The sequence below is a fragment of the Rhipicephalus sanguineus genome, chromosome 8 (assembly GCF_013339695.2).
Source record: "Rhipicephalus sanguineus isolate Rsan-2018 chromosome 8, BIME_Rsan_1.4, whole genome shotgun sequence".
NCBI lineage: Eukaryota > Metazoa > Arthropoda > Arachnida > Ixodida > Ixodidae > Rhipicephalus > Rhipicephalus sanguineus.
In genome coordinates this window covers 83,971,768-83,985,265 of record NC_051183.1, presented here as the reverse complement: position 1 = coordinate 83,985,265, position 13,498 = coordinate 83,971,768, and the positions used below count along the sequence as shown (strand labels likewise).

The window sequence follows — 13,498 nt, the reverse complement described above, 5'->3', positions numbered from 1 at the left end:
TACATTGCTAAACGGATTTCTTCTAATAGTACACTTACCGCTGCATTGGGATCAATGTAAAAAAATGCAGGCATAAAAAAATGTACGCCGACCTTAGGGCTTCTCACGAGGAGCCTTAGAAATGCGCGTGACGCATTTTTATCCGCTACAGTAATATTTCTGTGCGCTCAAGATACACACGAGAAGCTGCTGTGAGGTGCACTGGTCCTTTCATCCGGTATGCCGTACGTAATCATGATCAACTAACTAGGCCATCTGTACAGTTTCAGATTGATGTGCAGGTTTAAGAACCCCAGGCGACTCAAAACTGCGAATCTTTCTAGAATGGCGTGGGCATCTTTCATAGACATCGTCTATAAGCAACCGTAGACGTCTCCAATATGGCCGTGGACCACTGGTTTGCTGGTTTGATAAATTCTGTGTTAATCTCTTTTTGAAAACCAACGGTTTCGTCCTGTCTGCGCTATTGACGAATCCAGGAACTGCCCTTTTTCCAAATTTAATGAGGCGCAGGGCAAGGAATTCTTTTTTATGCATGTGTGTTGTTGTCGAACTGATGTAAAAGGCGGCTAGCGCAATGACCTCATCAAATCCTCCGCCTCTCTTTTACTCGCGCAGCACACGACCGATTACCATGTTTTCAAGTAGCGCCAACTTGACGTGGCGAGGAAAGTGCCTGTGTCGTTCCTCTTTTTGTATTTTGCGTCGCCACCGCAGCCTACACTACTTTTCACTGATCAGAAGCAACAGTCTTACAGCCGTGCAAAAGATGCGCTCAGCAAACTGTGTTACTTCACGCGTCAGGGTGTCGGCTTTCGTGACTGTAAATGCTCGTGGGAGCTGAATACGAGCCAGTGTGTGTGGCATCGCCACCACTTGCAAACGAAATGCCAGAAAGCGAAAACAGCGAAACGCTAAGTTATACTGCACAACACACTGATAGCCGTTTAACGGAGTTTTGCTGAGGCGCCGAGCGTTTGCTCAGTCTAAAGAAGAAAAAGAAACAACATTCTGGGCGGTAAGAACAATGACCTAATAGTTGGTGCGAACGCATTTGCTTCAAGAAGTCTCGCCAGCCTCAACACTGCTGGGCCTGATGAACGCAACGGAGTATCGTGTACCCACGCTTCTAGTGTCTCACTTGCAGGACGCCGGCCCTCGGGCACGAGTCCCCACTCTTAGCGAGTTCGGCGCACTTGTCGCTGGGGAGTGAATGAAGAAAGCGGAAAGGATACCGCGGATGAGGTGGCTATCGTTCAGCTCACGGCTCTTTTTTTCGTCGGTACCGTAAATACGCGGACGTAATCGCCATCTTGGAGTGCTGCCTAACACCCAGAGCTGCGCGTGTCTCTTCACGGCAATACAAGATTTCGTAAGACCCTCGAATTCATGCTATTTAAATATGAGTCATCTCGCTGGCTCTGATGCATTACATGTTAAATGACGCAACGGCAACGCAGTATGAACAATCCGTCAACTGAAAATTGTAGTCGATACCAGCTTAATATTCAAAGTGACTTTTTTTACTAAACGTGCTTGCGAATAGAAACATAAAATTTCTCGTTCAAAACTGTCGTGCCAGTATTCGCTCTACGTCCTTACATCCATCAGAGTGGTCGGATTGCCCCGCCTACATTATTTCGCATATATTGCCGCTGTGTGCACAGCAGTGTACTGTGCCCACCAAGGTGGTGGCTGTATTGCTTTTAGTGAACTCACAGTATTGCTTGGTCATTGGCTGTGTTGGATGAAAGAGTAAGTATCGTTAGGTTACGGTAAGGCAAAGAAAATACATGTTGCTGCGTTTTTTATTTTATAATTTGCGAAGCATATTGAAAGGACGTATGTAATGAAATGTTGAAAAAAGCTCTTTAGCAAGCCCATAGGCCTAAGTGGGCATATAAAGAGAGACGACAATCTAAACACAAATACGCACTGATATTTTATCGTTTACAACGTGCAAAGTAGCCATGTTAGCGAAACGAGTGCTTACTTTGGCCATAGAGATAAGTTAAATTCATGAAACAAAATGCGACCCTTTCTGGCTGCTATTGCATTTGCTCGGAAACGTAGCACGTTTTCTGCGTGATATAGTCAATAGTACTTGTTCGCTCGTAATGGTGAAATTTTTTCAGACGCCGTAAGGCGGCGGGAAATCGTAGACAAAGCGCTTAACTCTGATCACTGGGGAAACATCTTACTCTTCAGCATCTGCGCACACTCACTTAGAAAGGACAAACATATCTCGATAACTGCGACCAATTTCAAAGGCTATGGATTTGGTTTAAAAACACATTATATGACAGGATCGAAAAGACAACATTATGCCAGCGTATGGAAGCAATTGTCACGACAAACGCATATGCTTAGGAATACATCGATATTTCAAGCCAATTTAGGATTTAAATTCTCATAGGCTACGCTTCTTAAGCAAAAAAAAAGAAATGTGGACTTGCAGGATAGTGAGTTGCCTTCGCGCTGTCCTAAAAAAAATTATGGCTCCAGTCCACGCTGTGGAGGTGGTTGGATAGCGAATCTGTAAACGGCACCCAGAGCGATGACCCACTGCGAATTTGCTTGAATGTTCTTTCGCACTCGATTTGTACAAGAGCGAGACTGGCGTCTGACCTTCACTGGGAGTGATGGCCAAGAAGTGCACCTGATTTTGCAGACCGGCCATGCATGTTTCGTCGTACACAACCGTCTGCATCGACGCTTTCAAAGCCATGACGCATTGCTTTGGGACATCCAAGTCGTCGACGTCCATCAGCCTCTCCACCTCATCAACGTAAACCTTCCCTTCGTCTGGGAGACGTTCGATTGTCTGGGGGTTGAAGAAAATGTTGTTGAAGTTGTAGAGTTCACTCTAGAGGAAAACGTCTAAGAAATATGGAATCGTCACCCCTGAAACAGTGGATAGCAGCATTGCACCTTTGTCGCTTACGCTGAGTGTATACGAGAGCGGTGTCGAGAACTTCAATTAAATTTAGAATCTGCACCATTGAAACGGAGCGTCCGAGTACAGCGCTTCTTCTGCCACGTGTTTATATTTGCGATAACAATCATATGGACAGTCTCGGCTGGTTTATGCCGTCACCGTCATCTCCCGGATATGAATATGTATGTATGTATATATAAGTGAAAGCAACTAGGAAAAAATTGGCCGCGTATTTGCGTGCTTCGCTGCAAATGCCGTCTAAAGACGATAGAAGAGGCACTGCGTGAGATATGGACGCCATCTGGCAATACGTCGGAAAACATGAGTGCTGTGTTGCGGGGTGGTAGTCCCCGCACAGCGGCAGGCGAAGACCGGCGGTGACCAACGCGACCGGTGGGGACGCCGGCCAGCCCGAACACGCTGTTTGGCGCGATGCGCCGAAGGAGAAGAAACGTCCGCACTCAACGAGTACTCTCCACAAACTCTCTTACTTACACGTCGCCTGGGTGAAACAGGAATGCCAGAGCGGCGCCCTTTGTCATTCGTACAATGCAATACTGAACCGAAACCGAAACACAACATGAGCTTGTGCAGAGGGCACGGAGGAAGACAAGTTTCAGCGCAGTCGCATTTTCAGCGCACCTTAAGAAATTAGGGTTGTAACATTGTAGGGCGAGTAGGGCCAGAAGGACCGTCACGTCGAAAACCTGCCTCTTCAGTCGTATTCGCCTGGAACGTTGGGGTGGCTTCGCGTTCCCTCCTCCCCTCCTGGCCTTTCCACAAAGCTACTGCCTAAGTACGAAGGCCCCTACCGCGTCCTACGTCAAGCATCCCCAGTTAAATATGTGATTGAGCCTTTTCAGTCATCTACGAGCCGCCGTCGCCGCGGCCGCGAGACTGTTCACGTCGATCGACTGAAGCCGCATTATGACCCACCAGTTGTACCTGTTCCTTAGGTCGCCAGGATGGCTCCTTTTCCGCGGGGGCGTGATTTGTAACAAGCTAGGGCGCAGAGAAGAACGCCTGCGAAAGAAGAAGACGAAGACGGTTGTTGTTGGCGCCCGCGCTTGCTCGGCTTGGACTGCTGATCGCTTCAGCTGTGGCAATCTTTTAATAAACGCGTTACTGTCTCAACGTTAAACGCATACCATCAAGGTCTTTAAAATCTATGTATTTTCTATTAAAGGAACAAATCACCTAATACTTACCTAATGATGTTACGCCTCAGATATGAGTAATATTTACTTTTTGATCGACAACGTTCACAAGTATGAACAGCCGTACCAGTTCAAGATGGGTGGGCGGTAAGCAAGTGGTTCAACTTTGGCCGGTTGGCTGAATCGGGTGACATGCCGACAAACAGAAAGACAGAAAGACAGACCGAAATTTCTGCGTTTAAGTTCCCTAAGAAAGACTATCGTCTTTAAAATAAATCCGAAGCGCGCCACTGGGATTAGAACCTGCGACCTCTCGCTCCGCAGCACACCACTTTAAACAACTCCGCCACGCGCCACTGCATGTTTAGCACTGCAACGCCTCGCTATTAATATGCACCTTTCAACTCTAACAGCAGGCAGAGCTCGGAGGTGATTCAGCGGGTGCAGTACCACCCGCGAGACGCGCACCTAAAAGTGGCCCATTTCGGTACCCATTCACGATGTGGAAAGCCGAGTAAACAACAAGCTTGTAAACAATGCGCAGAACGCCACCACGCCACAGGAGACACGGACTCCACGCGCCGCAGTTTTCAACGGAAAAAAAATTAGGAGCGTTGGGTTGTAGTGCACTGCTCAAACACGAAGTAACACCGTCACAGTTGTATGTTCCCGCTCGTCCTGTGTATACCTCTGCGTTCTTTTAGAGTGCCCTTCCTTGTGCTTGAAAAGCGGGCTGCAAGTGTCGAGCTGTCGCCTTTCTTAGTTCGCGGTCGTGTGTTTTCTTTTCGTGAGTCCTTTGCTCTCGAGCGGCACGCTGCAGGTATCTAGCGGCTTGCCGTTCTTCATGTGGCATTAAAATTTGTTGCTATCGCATTCATTGCTTCGCTGTTGAGGGAAACTGTGACTTTTGCCAACGCTTTTTTTTGCCCACGGAGACGAAACTGTTTCGGGGCAGAGGCACACAGCTTGACTGTAACATTTTGAATAATGAGCGTGGTTCCTGAGTGACGTAGTCACAGTGGGATATGTGAAACATCTTTTGGCAGTTGTCGATAGTTTAGTGGCAAGTACAACCATAATGCAAGCGTACAGATAACGTTAAAATCAAATTTAGGCAAATCGGGACTGATTCACGATGATGAACAGCCCTTGTCATTTGCGCTGTTCAGCATTATGCGTCGTACGCACAAGCCGATTGCGTTTTATTCATATCAAGCGCCTTGGTCGAGCGATCGGCTATTCTTCTTTATAGCTTTCCGAATATTTCAATTCTATTAATGGACCAGGCCCCTAGCCAGGAATTTTTTTTTGGGGGGGGGGGGCACTTGCTGAAATCCATGACTATTTGAGAAAACATCTATTTAATTATATATTTTAGGTAAAAATACCTACTTCACCAAAATTTCAATAGGCGGGGGTCGGGACCCTAGCCCCCCGCCCCCCTGGCTACGGGCCTGCTGAGGACCCCTAAACTCATCATTGAAGGGTGAATACGAAATAGTTATCCTTAAATTAAGGACCCCCATACAGCAAGCTGCGTGTTGACTGAACCAGCAAAATCCTCCTCAGCCTTCAATATTAACGCCGCGTGCCGCCAACGTTATGCACGGTGAGATACTCAGGAAGCAGCAGCGTTTACCGTAGGCGGCAGGCGTACGCAGCCACAAGCCGAGTGGGTGTGAACCAGAGGAAGTTACGAGCCGCGCGCAATGCCTCCTACATAGCAGGTCTTTTCATTCTACTTTATCAGATTCAGATCACGCGACTTATACAGAAATTTCCCATTTGCTATCCCTTGCTTATGAAAGCGATGACTCAAAGCTTTGGTCCAAGTGGAAAGATTCCAAATAAAGTGCTAAGGCCTGGAGTATGGGGGGCGCGGATATAGCTCAGTAGTTTACAATAATTCTGAGTGTGGTTCGTAGTCTGAAAACTTGCCGCGTGTAACGTATTTCCTTTGCGCGTTGATTCTCTTCTTATGCATGAATTTTTACAGCAATTACAGAGGCCAAGTTAGACCAAAAGCAATCACTTGCGGGAAAACGGAACGTGTGAAAAACACTGGCCTGCGAGAGTGACGTGCCATGGCGCCATTGCCCTCGCCTCACATGAACTGAGCACTGGGCGAGCAGATTAGCGCTCGCCCCACTTGCCATTCAGAACACAGCTGGTGTGCTATAGAAGAGGCGTAACGGTGATGACTGAGGCACACCTAGAGCGCTTTGTGGAAGCTCGTACGTGCCCTGACGACTGAGCCAACACGAATTTAGGCACCATTTTGCATAGACAGGTGCCGACTGATGCTTTCATTGAGCCATTTGGTGCTTTCATTTAAAGAACCAAATGTATGGCCGACATAATCTTGCCAGATAGAAAACGACAGGCACGTTTAATTTGAACAGCGTCATAATCCCTTGCCATACAATCGCGGCATCTGTAAGGTGAGAGATGTCTGATTAAGTAATGCCTCTTCTCTAATAATAATGCGCAGATGTGCGTCAGGTTCGCAGTACGGTGACAAATCAATGTGTCATAATGGAACATGTCTATCTTTGACAATGTTTCAGCAAATAAATTATGAATACTGACTGCAATAAAATCTGTGTCTTGTCAACTTACCATCCCCTTAGCGCGCAGTGCTACATGCAGCTTTCGCTAAATCGCCCACATACGGAGCGTTTATATGTGACATAAAAAATTATAACCATTTTTTCATGTAGGGTTCATTAGTCATTTAAAAGTAGTACTCGCTTCCAAAAGGTTTTGCAATATTTCACTACTTACTTACGATTGCTACTGCTGTGACTGTGGTTACGGCCTGGGCAGTAGACAAAGTGGAACGCCTACAGTAAAATAACATTGTCTGTGAATACGTGTGAATCGAAGGTTTCCATTCTATTGCAAACAAAACGCTCCGATTTACAAATTAGTTTGCTTTTATTGAAATAAAGCGTGCTACCTTTGTGTAACGTACTGTTCAAAGTGCTAAACTAGTCAACGTTGATACTGTCCTCACGTAATGGCAAGAATAAAAGCCAAAGCGGACGCAACAAGAGCGAATAAAGAGGTGAATCGTACGATTACATCACAGTGTCTGAGCATTTATATAGGAGCTGGCAAATGCTAACCTTCGCTTGTTTCCTTTTCAGGGAAAAAGTGAAATGAAGATCGTTCGTGAATACATTCTATTCTTGCTGGGCTCAATTGCTATTCTCTTCACGTTGGAAACTGCTTTCGCATTTACGCTAAGACGCCGCAGGGGGTGTACGTATTCACTGATTTTGATGTATGCCCGTAAACCTCATATTACTTGTGCCTCCTTCCCGCCGAGAAGCCAAGGCCGTATTTATAAGACTGAGACGCATTCAAAATAGTTATTTCTTATTACTGTGGAGTAAACACCACATATACCGCAAAGCTGCATGGAATCTTCGGCGATATATAGCAGGGAAAATGAGCTCAACGTTAAGCGAGAATGTTTGTATGTATGCGAAACTCCACAAGCATTGTGACACAATGCTAATTACGATAAATTTTAAAAATGGCAACACCCAGCCATGACGTAGTTCAAATGGCAAGACAAATGTGCCGCGCAAGTAACACAAACATTCCTTTTTCTGAGGAAGTATGCAAAGTTAACATACGCAATGTCAAAATAACTTCTTGCTGTGCTAAAACGTGTCGCATAAGGAATACACAAGTGCGATAATTAAAGTAAAATGCTGGCCATCAGATGAAACGGGCGCCATGTTCGGGCTTCTGGGGTCTCTTCCCTTAACTACGGTGCTGAAGTACCGTGAAAAATGCTTGATTGTCAAACACTGCTGCTGATTATGTGAGACGTAAAAAGTTACAGGATCTCCCTAAAATCGAAGTAATGGCAGAAAGAGTCATGCATTATACACCGGCACAAAGGATTCTATATTGGTCCACTAGATATATTGCAGTTAAGAATCGCCTGATAACTAAAATAACACACGGTACAGCAAGCACCAAATACAATCATCAAAACTCTTCACTCGACCACTACAAGCGCTAGCTGTCGGAGCTGGTCAAATGAACAGTGCACGAGAGAAGTGATAAAGCTCATCAAAATGTGAAGATGCATGTCGACTAGGTCAGGATAACGAAGTTTTTAACGCACATGCATTTGTGCTCTCGAAATAGCAAATTGTGATGCAGATCTCGTGTACTACTTCCTTTTGTACTCTACAGGGAAAGATGCGAGTTCAGAGTTTATTTTTCCGGGAACTGAAGCGTGGGGTACGTAATATCTTGGTCTTCACGCCATAAGTTGTAATTATAAAATCAATCTCTACGCACCATGTCCGCAGAATTAGACGCGACATCACAACTTCAAGTAAGGCAACTCTTTCTTACAAAATATCGGGATGACCATAACACTTCGTTAATTGTAGAGCTACTATTGTTATTCTTGGCTCTGAAGTGACTCTGCGAAGCTATATTGCGCGTATGCCACAGAACTCAGAACAATGGAGCTGAAATTATCTGCACTTGCACAGCCCTGAATTGTGTTTCATACGTCAGCACTTTACGTCGTGAACGATGCTGAAAGGCCAACTCCGGCGATTTTTCCAGGTCGATGGATCTCAATGAAATCCGCTGGGTACGTTCCTTTGCACGTTTCAGTCATTTATGCCAAATTACCGGCTTGAGACATGCGCAGATTGTTTGCAAATGAATTTTAATGATTGTGTGCAAGCGCTCTCCTGGTTTCCCACAATTATTGGCAGCATTGCCTCTGTCACGTCAGTATTGGGAAGGCGGCGGAAGTGACGCAGCCGAGGGCACCGCTAACTTCGGCTGCTACAGCGAGCGTCTGCTGTGCTGGCCGAGACACTGTCATTATCAGAAGCGGCACTGTCAGTCGCAGACATTACAGCTGATGCGCGGCGTGCTCACCTCTCCACTGTGCGCCTGCTCGTCCCGGCTGTCACAGTTTTCATACTCCGCGCCGGCGTGACCGGCATGCCTTGCACGACTTCCGGTTCGTTCGTAACAGCGTCTACGTCGTACGTAGACAGTACACGCGGTTGGGTTTCGGTTTCGGTGTTGCTTTTTTTGCTTATTTAAAATTATGCTCTAATTTGCCGATTATTTCTGCTATCGAGCCCGTAACAGGAGCGTCTCAGGAACATAAAAGCACCGTTACTTTGACATGACCAAACAATCGCCGGAGTTGGCCTTTAAGCCACAATTACTGGTGATGTGCGGATTAAAATCTGATGCAATCATCGGCATGAGGTGCCTATCTGCTAGAGCATTTGGGTCCTACTAACTATTTTGTGCTTCTCGGCTGCTCGTAATCAATATTTCTACGTAAATGCAACTGAAGCGTTGCCTTTCCTATTGCTCAGGATTGTAGGTTACCAGTGGCAAAGCCCTGTCCCATTAAGCACTGAATGCTCCACAAAGAATAGCGTCGCCGTTGGTCAGATTATAAGGAAGTCGGAGCTTATGTTAAAAGTAGGCAAGGTAGTCATGCTGCGCATTTTAGCGGAAGCTTTGTAGCTAAACAATAGAGATCGAGATTGTGAGTAGAATGCATGAGCATTGAACAATATATGTTAGCATTTCAGATATGCTAAACATACAGCGAACAGCCCTACTGATTCTTTGTTGGTCTCGAAGCAACATGTATGTCGCGAATAAGTAATTGAATAAATAAATGTAATTCTACCTGTTTAGTGCACGTGCAGATACCTTAGTGAGAACAGAGTTCTTACGAAGATATTTATTATTTCATTTGTATATATACAAGCGCAAGGATACAGAGAAAAGAGGCAGAGGCAAGCTGGCAACTGCCACCAGAAGGGGCACAACGCCTGCCTGCTCTTTCAGGAGGAGGGAATAGACAGAGGAAAGGAAGTTAGGAGGAGAGAAAGAAGAAAGAAGATACTAAAATAAAGAAAAAGTTGTTGAAGACTTGGACAAAAGTAGGTGAACACAAAAACACACGCACACACACACACACACACACACACACACACACACACACACACACACACACACACACACACACACACACACACACACACACACACACACACACACACACACACACACACACACACACACACACACACACACACACACACACACACAAAGGGACGCTTATAGACGGGTGGCCAGATCTGTTTGGTCCATAAAGGTCAGCAGAGCTCGATGGGCCTGGTCGCGTCGAGATACACAACCTCCCGAAGGTAATGCTGGAGTATTCCAGCCACCAACTAACTGAGCAGGAATTTCAGACATTGAAGCAGAATATTCTTGATGTCACAGACAAAAAATATTTAGGAGAACTACAATAATGGATTTCTGTAAACCACAGCGCAAACCTAGCCCCTAGTGGGCGCAAGGCCCTGCGGTGAAAAAGCGAACAGCCCTCTGTCCAATACTGTTCCGACCATGTGATCCCGTAATATTGAACACATGCTCGCTACGATTCAAAAATATAGTTCTGTCGCGCTGACACTACATGCTTGTCCTTGTGGTCTAATTCCGTCAAGACCAGGAGGCGGACAGACGTGGTATAGAAGTGAATGACTTGGGATGAGTTGGTGATGCATAACGAAAAAAACAAACAGCGCCCAAACGATGAGACCATGGAAGGAACGACACCCGATGCACTGAAAAACAACAAATTTATTGCAGAAAGGCTTTATATGGAAAAGCAATGCCTGCTAGCACACGCGCAGTACAGTCGTGACATCAACGTCCGTGAAGAAACGTAAAAGATACATTTAAAAAACAGTAGGGCGGCTGCGCCCTAACGGTGCCAAGACTGAGGTCGCAGCTGACGTGGTCGCGTTCCCCCTCCTCACCCTCGCCTCCCTGTTTTCTTTTCTTTCTCTATTGCTTCCTCTTTCTTCGTCTTACTATCTTTCTTTATCTGTCTTCCATTTTTTTCCTTCTGCCTCAGTATTTCACGCTTCCTCTTCCTAACCCTTTACGGAACTCTCTGTAGCTTTCTCTCTCTTTCTTTCATTCTTTCTCTTCCTCTCCATCTTTTCTTTCGGCCTTTTGTTCTCTGTTTCTCTTTCTTTGTATTGTATATCTACCTCTCCTCTCCTCATTTTGCTCATCTTCCTCATTTTCCTTTCCCACTCCTTGCTATGCTGTACTATACAAGGCATTGCTGTGATCTGCCAGCCGCTCGCCTGCGGATGGTGTGTACGCAGGTTCGAATCTCGCCTCGCGAAGGCATTTTTTTCTTTATCTTTTTCTTTCTTTCTCTTTCCCTCTTTCTTTCTATCACTTTATACTCGCCGTCTCACCGGTAGAGTTATTGCACCCCGCGCCAGAGAAATCGGTGCTTGTGAGCGAAGCAGAAGATGAAGACGACGACGACGATGTTGACGGGGACGAAGAAAGCGGGCCCCGATTCATGATGATGTTTTTCTGACGACACCGGAGAAACTACGGCTAGTTACAACAGTTTCGCTGTTAAAATGCAAAATTATTCACAGCTGTGAAACCGCCAGGTAAAGATTATAGAAGCGGCGGCTGCGAGCTCGCCGGCCGTAGAAGAGAATGATGCACGATGGCGTGCTCACAGCTCGCGCTCAGCCGCCGCTGGCAGCGGGCAGTTGCCGCCGAGGCTCGGCGGAGTAACGATGGTAGCTGGTCGGTCCTGGTCTGTCTTGCGCTTCTGTGCCTGCCATAGTCACGAAACACCACATTTGGCGTCCAACGGCAACGACCCCGCCTAGACGTACGTGCACAAGGCCCGCCCGACGTTCTCGTGGCCCTGGACCTGTACGGGACCTTCGAACCGTTCGAGTTACATCGAGTTACATTCTTCCGGAAATATAATGGCGCTGGACGGCCATGGCCGTCCAGCGCCATTATATCTCCGGAAGAGTGAGCTCCGACGAGGTGAGGCGCGTCATCATAGCCTTTGGGCACCTCGGCCCATACATCTGCATCACGGTGACACCAAGCGAAGCCACCACAACGCTGCCGCTGCCGACGAGGGTCACACGCCTGCCGCGACTCGCTCCGTGGAGTCCGTCGCGGCGCACACGCAGGCAAAGGAGGGGTGGCGGGCTCGTGCGGCGAGGCGGCACCGAAGGACGGCGACGAAAGCGGTGACTACGCGTGCGCTAACGAGGGCCCGGAGAACGTGAGCGGTGAGCAGCACACGGCGGTGGATCAGCAGGTCGCTAAGAACGAAGCCGATGTGTTCTTCCCGTCCTCACGCGAGGCGGTGAGGACGGGAAGAAGAAAAAAAAGGAGACCACGACGGGAGGCGCGGTGATGTGGAAGCTACGGAGAATGAGGCGATCGTGGACTAGGCGATCTTTGGGAAGGCGGCCGGTGACTGCCAAGACGGCGAAGAAGAGGTCGGTGTTTCAGCACTGCAAAGAGCAGGTCAGGGAGTCGCAGCGTGGTGACAAAGAAGTCGGGGAGTCCCAGGATGGTGAAGCGCCGGCCGTGAAGGAACGGAAAGGCGAGAAGAACGCAGGTGGTGACCATGGCGAACAGGAGGAGAAGATAAGGAAGCTGGAGAAGAAGCAGAAGAAGAAAAAGACTATGAAGAAAAAAATTGGCCGCGTATCTGCGTGCTTCGCTGCAAATGTCGTGTAAAGACGATAGAAGAGGCGCTGTGTGAGATATGGACGCCATCTGGCAATACGTCGGGAAACATGAGTGCTGTGTTGCGTGCTGGTAGTCCCGGCGCAGCAGCAGGCGAAGACCGGCGGTGACCAACGCGACCGGCGGGGACGCCAGCCAGCCCGAAAACGCGGTTTGGCGCGAAGCGCTGAAGCAGAGAAACGTCCGCACTCAACGAGTACTCTCCACACACTCTTTTATTTACACGTCGCCTGGGTAAAACAGGAACGCCAGAGCGGCGCCCACAACCGGCAGCCTGAAGGCCGCCCACAACGCTGCTTTTTCATTTTTTAAATATTTTTGTTTCACCTTCTTGGCCTTCTCAAAACTAAAGTTTTTCAACACCAACCCATGGTATTCGTACAGTGCAATACAGAACCGAAACCGAAACACAACAATGAGCTCGTGCGAAGGACACGGAGGAAGGCAAATTTCAGCGCAGTCGCATTTTCAGCTTTGTTGAAACAGCGCTCACTAGACGACGACGAAGTAAAAGAAAAGCGCCTGTCCTGTGCCTTCTTTTACTTCGTCGTCGTCTAGTGAGCGCTGTTTCAACAAAGATGAACGCATACCAACTCGCTCAAGCTTCCATTCTTATGCATTTTCAGCGCAGCTTAAGAAACTAGGGTCCTTAAAACTACGTATGTATGTATTTTCTATTAAAGGAACATGCCACCTAATACTTACCTAGTGATGTTGCACCTCAGATATGCATGATATTTACTTTTTGATCGACAACGTTCACAAGTATGAACAGCCGTACCAG

The 13,498-nt window shown here is 47.3% G+C and overlaps 1 long non-coding RNA gene across 1 annotated transcript; it reads left to right on the top strand.

The window, feature by feature from the left end:
- The first annotated feature begins 1,683 nt into the window (after window positions 1–1,683).
- LOC119402863 (uncharacterized) lies at window positions 1,684–8,362 on the top strand. Its single transcript, XR_005185974.2, has 3 exons — window positions 1,684–1,755; window positions 7,245–7,359; window positions 8,311–8,362. It is a non-coding gene; the product is annotated as an uncharacterized LOC119402863 (long non-coding RNA).
- The last annotated feature ends 5,136 nt before the right edge of the window (window positions 8,363–13,498 follow it).